Genomic DNA, 11,472 nt, shown 5'->3' on the forward strand with positions numbered 1-11,472 from the left:
TACCCCTACATTTACCCCTTACCTAACACTACGGGCAATTTAGTATGGCCAATTCACCTGACCCTGCACATCTTTGGACTGTGGGAGGAAACCGGAGCACCCGGAGGAAACCCACGCAGACACGGGGAGAACGTGCAAACTCAGTCAGTCGCCTGAGGCGGGAATTGAACCCGGGTCTCTGGCGCTGTGAGGCAGCAGTGCTAACCACTGTGCCACCGTGCCGCCCAGTATATTAGTCCCCTTCCAATTTAAGTGCAATCTGACCTTCTTGTACAGGTCACTTCTACCCCAAAAGAGATTCCAATGATCCAAAAATGTGAATCCTTCTCCCATACACCAGCTCCTCAGCCATGCATTCATCTGCTCTATTCTCCTATTCCTGCTCTCACTAGCTCGTAGCACTGGGAGTAATCCAGTATTACTACACTCGAGGACCTCCTTTTTAAATTTCTGCCTAGCTCTCTGTAATCTCCCTTCAGAATCTCAACTGTTTCCCTTCCTATGTCATTGGTTCTAATGTGGACAATGACCTCTTGCTGGGCCCTCTCCCCCATGAGAACATTTTACACCCTCTCTGAGACATTCTTGATCCGGGCACTAGGGAAGCAACACACCATTCTGCTTTTTCGCTGCTGGCCACAGAAACGTCTGTCTGTACCTCGAACTAGAGAATCCCCTAACACAATTGATCTCTTGGAACCCAACGTACCCCTTGTTGCATTCGAGCCAGCCTCCATACCAGAAACTTGGCTGTTTGTGCTACGTTCCCCTGAGAATCCATCAGCCCCTACATTTTCCAAAACAGCATACTTGTTTGAAATGGGTGTTTCCACAAAAGACTCCTGCACTGGCTGCCCACCTCTCTTACCTTTCCTGGAGTTAACCCATCTATGTGACTGTATCTGAGACTTTCCCTCCTTCCTATAACTGCCATCCATCACATACTGTTGCTGTTGCAAATTCCTCATCACTTCCAACTGTCTCTCCACCGATCCATTCGATTTGACAAGATTCGCAGCCAGTAGCATTTATGGCAGATATAATTTGCAGTAACCCTTAAACTCTCTTTCAACTCCCACATCTGACAAGATGTACATATCACTCTATTAAAGGCCATTTTTGCTCCTTCACAATCTACAGACCCAGAAAATAACATCGTCTTATTCCTCTATAAAAACTGCACCAGGTTAAATTAATAGTTATGGCTTATATTTTAAGTTTAATCAAGAGATATATCTCCAAAAATATATAATCAAGAAAGAACCTACTCTACTCACTACTGCAGATTCTCTGCAGGCCACACTTAAAACAACGATTAACTTATCTGATTCTGTGCTGTGAACTTCACCCAACAGTTCCTCCAAGATCAGTTGTGAACTTCACTGTTTGATCATTTTCCCAGACATACTCCGATGCCCAGCCATACACAAATTCAAACATCAAAGGCAGTACTGTTCAGGTTCTTTCTCTCTCTCTCCTGCAATGACCTCACCATGTGCTTCCTTTGTCTGTTCTTCTGCCTTTTAAAACTGCTGTTGTTGTTTGTTTCTGCTTGCGCTTTATAGAAATGAAAGCTCAAGTTTGGATGTCTGATTGTTTCCACACATATAATGCCCCCTTTCTGTGCAGCTGCAGGTGGGTGTCAGGGATAGGGTAGTGCTGAAATAGAGGGCGTTCAGGTGGGATGTAACTATGGATAGGTAAAGTGTATGAACAGGCATGATGATTAAACTGCAGCTGAGATGAGAAATGGGGTTGCATGTATGGAAGTGTCAGCCATGCTGGCAATGTAATGTGGGTAGTGTGGTTTAATGGCTACGGTACCATTACGCTGCCAGTGAGGGACAATATCAGCTGCCAATGCTTGTCTGGGTGCACAGCAGCCTTTCGAAGATGGTGTGGGTGAAATGGTTACTGGCCTTTTGAGGGATATCCACTGAGTGGTGAGTTATTCTGGGAATGGACAATTGGTAAGGTGATTCCAGAATTGGATGTAATGGACACTATAGAGGCAAGATACAGAGTAAATGAGGTGAGTTTAATCATAAATGGTGAGAAACCTTGCTAGGCTTCCTGGTGATAAACCCTCAATAACACTTTATGCAATTTGGACTTAGCCAAAACAATATAATTGAACACAAGGGAGTTAGAGGCCACTGCTTATTTTTCCTGGATCAACTAAATGACGTCCTATGCTACCACCCCCTAAAAAAAATCATCAGGCAGTGACTAACTTCCCGAAGCGGTCACCATTTTCTGAAGTTAAACAATGATTTGTGCTTACTGTCTGCCCTGTACCTTTTAGTAGAATTGACCAGTTGGTCCAGAGCTCTGGACTGGGTTGTCTCCTTTCCCATGCCTTCATTGTTGCTTCAAGGAGACCAGCTTGAATGTGATCACATTTTGGTAAACCATACTCTAAGTATTATTGACTATTGGAGATCCAGCAGTCTTCAGGATTCAGTATTGCGTTCAATAATTTTAATAATAGTAAGTAGTTTAGAAAGAGTACCTTAATATGAAGTTATTGTGAAGAAACAATAAGATTCAGCAAGAAGCACCAAACAATAACTTTATGTCTTATAACATGGATTCTTTATTCTCCTTCTCGACTCCATCTTCCCAGCCAAAAGTGGGCAGAATGCAAAAATGCCATTTTTATATACTACATCCCTTCCCTTCTTAGTAAATGAGAGATATAGCTTGGATGAATGGTTTATTTCCAAAGGTATAACAATAAACATAAGCATAATTCGAATCTTAGAAGCAGCATTATTATAAATTTGAACTTTTGTACCAATTTAAAAGTGCATTCAGTCAGATACAATGTGATTAAAGATTTGTTCGCTGACTGAAAATATTTTACCTCAGAACACAATCACTTTAATACGGTGAAAATGTTCTCTTATGAGTAAAATATTGCCTGAATTTAACACATTTAATTCATGTTCTTGATCTGAGGTGTTGACATAGAGTCATGGAGTCATAGAGACATACAACATGGAAACAGACCCTTCGGTCCAACCCGTCCATGCCATCCAGATATCCCAACCCAATCTAGTCCCACCTGCCAGCACCCGGCCCATATCCCTCCAAACCCTTCCTATTCATATATCCATCCAAATGCCTCTTAAATGTTGCAATTGTACCAGCCTCCACCACATCCTCTGGCAGCTCATTCCATACACGTATCACCCTCTGTGTGAAAAAGTTGCCCCTTAGGTCTCTTTTATATCTTTCCCCTCTGACCCTAAACCTATGCCCTCTAGTTCTGGACTCCCCAACCACAGGGAAATCTAAATCAGATTCAATATTCAGGATGGTTCATTCAGTGTTTGAAGAATAATGTGTTTTGTATAATTTACATAATGAACCTCAATTGGGAGATTGTCCTTCTCACACAAATAGTTGGATGTCGTAGTGAGTTGTTTACCTTCTAACAAGACTATGATACTTCATAAACATTTTATCTCCTGGTTTTAGCAATATTATTCTAAATTTCATTTTCTGCTTTTTACAGCCTATTTGTATGATGTAATCCACTCCCTTTTGTTTGGCCTCTTTTAGCAGATTGTGTTGGGGCACAGTGACTCAGCGGTTAGCACTGCTGCCACACAACACCAAGGACATGGGTTTGAGTCCAGTCTTGGGTAACTGCCAGTGTAGAATTTGCACATTCTCCCTGGGTGCTCTGGTTTCCTGCCACAGTTCAAAGATGTGCAAATTAGGTGGATTGACCATGCTAAATTGCCCTGTAATGTCCAGGGATGTGCAGACTAGATGGATTAGCCATGGGAAATGTGGAGTTACAGGGATAGAGTAGGAGGCTGGTGGAAGGGTTGGTGTGGACCCAGGGACCTCCCTATAGGGATTTTATGATGATTGTAGCAGGGCCAGGAATGAACAGACTGTAATCTGTGCTGAGTCCTAGCAGGACTTACATTTGTAGGCATGTCTCAAGTTCTCTTCCTGTGCAACCATGGGTGTGACTGTCAATATTGATGTTCAGTGTATCCTCACAGTGCAGACTGAATCTATATTTTAGCTACTGAATTTACTACAAAGTTGAGCTACATGTATCAAAACATCCAATGTGAGTAGAGAAGACTGTAAGACTCGATTCTTGTACTGCAAAATCGATTTGATGATGTCCTGCATTGAGGTCAGATTTAACAAAGTGATTTTGCTTCCCCTGTGATATCACCAAATATCAGTGTTAATTGTCTTTCTTGTTGTATGATTTGATTTGGTGACTGTGCATCATCACTGTAACCTGGTTCTTGCTCTTGGATTTCTTGATGCCTTGTATTGAGTGAGACCCAAAGGGTAAGCTTATTCCCAGATTTCGCAGTAATGTCAAGACCAAGTAAGTGCTGAGTTCGCTATTCGCTTCCTGACATGGAATGAGATTTGTCACTGTTGGTGCATAAGTGGGGCATATTTGAATCAGTTTACATGTAGCACCTTTGTTTGCCAATACCAGTGAAGTGAACAGCATACAATTCAAGATTGTTTTTGGTATGCATAGGGATTTTGTATGTGACTGCAATGATGTGCAGATCTGTTATTGATTGTCAACTGATACATGTGCCATATTCTCCAGAGGTTGCATGGAAACAGTATTCATACAAGAATCTTTAGAAGGAGACTGGCATTTTAAAAGTTCTGGCAACTTTCAGTGGCTTATCATTGTAGTAAAGAACAATTCTGTCTTGCAGAGAATGAGTCAATCCTGAAAGCTGTTGAACATTTTGTCTCCCATTGGCAAATGCTTCAATATCTATCACAGCATCTATGTGGTTGGTTGCTGTGTCTGCAAGGTAGCACCAAATTATATTCTGGGTCATTTATATCTATAATGGGATTATTTTCTCAATCTTTTGCTCTGGTACCTGTTGATGGCACACTTCTGTGATGTTGGGCTTAATAGTTGATTTTGCTGATGAGCAATAAATACGTGCAACGTGTTTTAGTTTTCCAAAGGTTTTGACTGTTTGCCATTGATATGACACTCTGTCCTCTGTGAATAAACATTGCTGTAGTGGACATATTGAATTAGTTGAATTCTGTTGTGAGATTGATTGTTGATTTGCAGTTGGTTTTCTAGCTTGTAAGTGATGAACAGTGTTTACAGCATCTAATTGGACTACATTAGTTACTGTTGGCAGCTTCCACTTCAGTTGCGTTGAGACTTTGAAAGTTTTTTTCTTTACTCGTGGGCACATCAGCATTGCTGGCCAGCCAGCATTCATTACCTGTACCTGTTTGCCCCTCAGAACGTAAGGACTGGCAATGATCTTGCTATCTCCAACAGTTCTGACAGGCTTCTGTCTTTCTCAAGTGCTTATCAGCCTTATTGATGCAAGAGACAATGTTTGATTATTTCTGTTTTGATTTCCCATTCAATATCACTAAAGTCACTGTTGGTTGCCAATTGCCTTAATCACATGCAGTATTGGTCAATCTTTTTGTTTGCTTCTTAATGCATTTAATGTCAATTCTTTCATTTATTGTATTTTTCTGAAATTGTTAGTACATTTTTTATTGAGTTATATTCATTTTATCTTACCTAAGTATATGTGTCTCTAAAATATCTTCCAATTCCTCACTTTTGCAGTAAAGGCCATTTTTCTTTTGTCATCTGTGATTGTACCATCACAACATTGCAGGCACGTTTGTGAATTTGAGAATGCAGATAATGGCTCCAAAGACATATTTAAATGATGGTGGATTGAGCATTGACTAACAATACAGTGACAAGATGCGATCAAGGATCTTGAATCCTATTCCTTCCAAAAACAGAAACACCTCTGTAAAGATCCAAGATTTTTAAAAAACATCCTCACTACTTTTGCATGATCAACATGTGTATACAGGGTATGTACATGTGTATATACTGAGGAAACCTTTCTCTTATCATCCCCAGGTAAAGTGCCTAACTGTAGCTTCACTGTGTTCCCTACAGTTCCAATTTGAAATGCTATCTGAAGGAAATAGACAAAGACCTTCTAAAAGTTGCTTACTTGAAAACAATGTTTCTGATTTTTCACAGTTTCCATCACCATTGAACAATTCTTGGGAAGAAACTATAGGATTCAGCAAGAAGCATTCAGAATCAAAATTATACGTTCTTGTATTCCCTTTCGAGATTCCCTCTGCTATTACGTGTTTTGTGAAAATAATTGTAACCAAGGTCAATCAACTTTTGGCTTCTATTATCTGATGTTAATAATGAAACCCTTCATAGACTAACATTGTTTTTAAAGAAAGGCTAAGTACTAACATGAAATAGCAGCTGTGATTTCCTGATTACAGATGAAGACACCAGTGTGGAATAAATGAAACCGTCTGCACAAAATTACAAATTTATCTAAAAACATTGAAACTAGCTAACAGTGTCAAGAAATCCACATTTCCTGTTTCAGTTCAAATTTGTTTAGTAACTTGCACATATTGGACAAGAAAGGTTTCCTCCAATTTTTCAACTAAGAATGACGATGGAGCCAGACTTGGGAAAAGACAAATTGACCATGTTTCAGTAGCTGGCTCTGAGCAGTGGAACAGAGAGAAGGAAAAATGAATCTTGTAACAACAGCTGGAAGTCCTTCTCTCATTCTGTTTCTCTCAGCCTGTAGAAGGTCACACTCAGCAAAAATGCAAATTGGGGCAAACAACCATTCTCTGTGAACTTAAACATATCTACAACCTCTGCCAGTACTGAAGATATGAATTATCAATTAAGCAACTATGGTCTCAGGTTAAAAGTTGAACACATCAAGGATTCATTTCAAATGCTGTGGCTTTTATTTTTCCCATTTGTATCAGACACTCCTCTTTTTTTAAAAAAAAAGCAATTTTTTCTATAAATAATGTTATGCTTTATTACTTTTCATGAGTCTTGGCATTCATAAGAAATCCTCTTCCTTTCACTCAAGTAGACCTCCCATTTTGTTCCTTTGTTTGACCAGCATTATGTTTAAATTGAAGTGTACTAAAAGGTCTACTAAAAGAATAAATGTACTTGTTGCAACCAACTGAGAGGGAATTAAAAATGGGAGCTGAATTACCTCTTCTCACCTAGTTGTAACAATCTACAATATTCTCAAGTGGAGGAATGGCACAATGCAATTTTCAAAACATTGCACTGAAACAGTCAATGGGAGGTAGAGAGGTCAAAGAGTTGAGGAAGGAAACAACAGAACGAGGGGACTGAATGACTGAATCAGGTGCTACTTAAGGAAACATCAGAGTGTTTACATTTAATTCCTTCCTAGGGACTGTAGTTGATAGTACTGGATAAGAAAAATTAAAGGCTATTGCATGAAACAAAAAATTAACCCAATATTCAATCATACTTTAAACTATTTACATTGAGCATCAACATGTTTTAGCTATCTTTCAAATTTTTAACCTTCTGTTGACTTTTTGTGAGGTCAATTGATATACACAGAAATAAGAGATACATGTAAATTTTGGACAGGACATAATGGGAAGCTTTGTCAAGACTTAGTGAAAATAATTGAATGCCGGAGGTGTATTCATACAAAGGCCTTTTCTAATCTAATAAATAACGTATTTGTATCCAAAAACACATTACCCTTGTGATTTTTAATTAGGGTCAGAATATAGTAGGTCATCGGTTATTTGAAAACAGATTGAAATGTTCTTATGATCTTGGGGTTTTGTGTATAAAAATGGTTGGTGTTAACAGGTCCCTGACGTCATTTAATGCCATTCCTGTTAAACCTCTGAGTACGTCAATTGGGTATTTGTTGCTGAGTAGGGTCTTATAAAAGCTACATCACGGGGTGGCATAGTGGCTTAATGGTTAGCATTGCTGTCTCACAGCGCCAGGAACGTGGGTTTAATTCCACCCTCGGGCGACTGTCTGTGTGGATTTTGTATATTCTCCCTGTGTCTGTGTGGGTTCCTCTGGCTGCTCTGGTTTCCTCCCACAGTCCAAACATGTGCAGGTTAGGTGGATTAGCCATGCTAAATTGCCCATAGTGTTCAGGGATGTGTATGCTAGATGGATTAGGCATGGGAAATGTATACTCACAGGGATGGTGTGAATCTGATTGGAATGCTCTTCGGAGGGCCAGTGTGGACTTGATGGGCTAAATAGCCTGCTTCACACTGTAAGAATTCTATAATTCTACATCAGACTTTTGGGTATCTTTTAGATAATTAAAATGTTTCATTCCTCATTTTGAATCATGCTGACTGGAATATTTCTTAATGTTGGTCAGGAAGCCTTACTCTGGACATGAGATTAAAGTCTGGATTCTTCTCTGTGCCCTTGTAATAGGGAATGAGGGAAAATTGGGCTAATGTAATCCATTTCTGCCTCTTTGCCTGAACTGGCTTTCTTGCCCTTTGTCTTGCTGGGACTCCTGTTGGGGCACACTATTTCCATTCACCTCAATGGGGAGTGAATTTCCCTCCGATTCATCCCATCTACCCTTGCTTCCTATGCCAGTTTTGTTAAAAGATACAGTGGCAAAGACCTCAGGGTTCCCAAACAAGTCAAAAGGATGAAGATGTGTCTTCACTCCAAATTGGGACTAACAGTGTCTCCAAATAAAATGTTAGGAGTCTTCCTTCCGTACATCAAGGCTCTTTTGGAACTTTAAGATACTTTAATGTATCTTCTGCTTTTGAAATGATTTCAAAACTATAGCATCATCAGGGTACTGCCCTTTGTACTGGTGAGCAGCAGTAATAATGAGATCCCAATGAGCTCTGGAAATCACACTTATTCAAGAAAATGAATTGTAACTCCAGCCTTGCTAGAACACCAACTCAAAGTGGAGAAATCTAATCTTTCTTTCTGATGAAGGAGAAGGTTTCTATTGCCATATTAGAGGGATGGCACTGATACTAATATTGCTGTTTGCAGTAAGCTATTGGAAATATGTGGTGAAATACTCTTGATGTCAACTTGATCTCCAGGTAGAAGGATTAGCCCTTGTATTAACAATGAATAGTGGATGCCTGCTGTTTATTTTCTGTGTGGTCCAAAAATAGCATAAACATATTTGTTTTATGACCATTCTTGCTATTACATTTATATCTAAGCAGGAATTCATTATCAGAAATATTTCTCAGAATTTTCTAATCAATTCCTATTTCAATCTATTTTACACAAAAGAATATACATGTAAGATTGTACCAATGGCAGAATTGTAAGGATGGGTTAGTAAAATGAGACCTGAGTTTTCCTGCCAGTGTTGAGAGACAGGAGGCTGTGTCACCTTTTGGATCCAAAACCCTTCTCCTGTAGGAAATGCATCAAAATTTGTATTTTCATGCTGTAAGCTCCTAATTGATACAGATGTGTGTTTCCTGTTCAATTAGACCTGATGTGGTCAGAAAAAGAGGTGGATTAGGTTAAGCAAGAGAATGATTTATTATCACCTCAGTAACTATCACAGAGACTGCTGGGAGTTCTATGTGAGAAATCTGTTGATTATATCAAAGCCTTCCCCAGCACAAGAGAGATGTGAGATGTCAGATGAAAGAAACAGGCCTGATATCAGGGCAGGTCCATTCTTCACTTCATTAATGCCAACCTGGAACTCATGCTGAAGGTTATGATGGAGAGGGAGAATGCCCTTTTACCAGAGGGGGACCATTGTCAAACAACAGGAGCACCTCATGTTCAACAACATCTCCAACCACCTCCAATCACTCCTCCTCTCTCACGTCCTGCTCCAGTTTATCATTGAGGAGCAGTCTCCTTCCAGAGCTTCACTGTCTTCAAATTTACTGCAACCAGAGCCTGATGAAATCAATTAGAACTGGACAGAGCATTGGAAAAAGTCTTATCTCTTGCCAAACCCTTAGGCATGTAAGGCCTTGAACAAGCTTTGCAATCGATTAATTGATGCAGCCACTTTAGCAGGTAAAAGACTGCTTCTGAATTCACTTATGTGACTGACAATGATTAGGTTAGTGTACTATTATATGCAATCAGCAACAGTGATCAGCTATTCTGATTAATTTGGGGCTGGTTAGCTAAGGTGGCTGAACAGCTGGTTTGTCATTGGAAAACAATGCCAACAGTGTGGGTTCAATTGCCACATCAGCTGAGGTTATCATAAAGGACTTTCCTCAATTTCTCCCCTCATTTAAGGCTTGATAGCCTTCAGATCAAACCACTACCAGTTGTCTCTCACTAATGAGAGTAGCCCTGTGATCCAGCAGGTCGATGGCGACTCTATTCATTTTAATTGGGGATTGAAGAAGGAAACCGTTAAATATGAAGACATCATCAAGCTCTTTGATTCCTATTTAAGTTTATGGTCCAATTCTATAATAGATCAGAGGGTAATAGATTCAATTAACACTGGGGAGACTATTGATTCCTTTATAAATGACCTGTACTGCTTCACTGATAAACGCCAACGTGGAACATAAGGGAATGAGCTTATTGGAATTTTAGCAATCCAAAAATGGCCATGTTTTGGCAATATCAGAGCAGATTGTTAGACAAGTAGAACTTCACAAGACATGATTTATATCTGAGGGGACTCAATGTTGCCTGGGCCCAGGCCATCACTACTGACTCAGTTCAATTCATCAATCTTAGTGCTTTCAAAGCACCAAAAAAATCACTAAATATAGAGAGCCCATTTTAAGTTGAAGTAACTGGAGAAGTCTCTGATTTGCAGGATAATAATTGAAATCAGATCACTTCAAATTGTAACCACTCAAGATATGTAATAACAAAATACAATCTTCATAGAATCATTGAATCATAGAATCCTGACAGTTCAGAAAGAGGCCATACAGCCCACTGAGTCTGATCCAACCTTCCAAAAGCATCCCACCCAGTCCCTTACCCTATCACCGTAACCCTGATGGCTAGCCTGCATGTTCCTGGACTACAGACAATTTAGCATGGCCAATCTATCCAAGTTGCACATCTTTGGATTGTGGGAGTAAACCAGAGCACCGTAGACATGGGAAGAACTTACATACTCCACACAGACAGTTACCCAAGGGTGGAATTGAGCTTCTCAGAGAAGTGGGACCCACAAGATGACTTTTGGTCTTTATAAAATATGGTTAACAGCAAGAGAATTAACTTTAATTTGTGTACAGAAGCTGGCATCTCAGTAGACATACTGAAATTGAAACCTGAATTTCTCCAAATTGTCTTTCATTGAACATAAGCTATTTCAATAGGAGTGTTTAGGCAGGTGCATGCAAGCCATTGTAATTGTCACTGCCCAGGCACCCACCAATTGTGTGAAGCTGGACCCACTCAGGCAAAGTGTATTTCAATTGGGAAGTACCAGCACATATATCCCTCAAAACAAACTGAGAATACTCTTGCAGATTGACGGCTTTGCAAGAGTCTTGTGGGAGGAGTGGGGAGTTGGGTAAAAATACAAATAGCTCATGATGTAAAGCTTCTTTGGAAACTATGAACCTGGAGGGAGCAGTAGTATATAGGCTTAAGAGCTA

The sequence above is a fragment of the Chiloscyllium plagiosum genome, chromosome 9 (assembly GCF_004010195.1).
Source record: "Chiloscyllium plagiosum isolate BGI_BamShark_2017 chromosome 9, ASM401019v2, whole genome shotgun sequence".
In the NCBI taxonomy this organism is placed as follows: Eukaryota; Metazoa; Chordata; class Chondrichthyes; order Orectolobiformes; family Hemiscylliidae; genus Chiloscyllium; species Chiloscyllium plagiosum.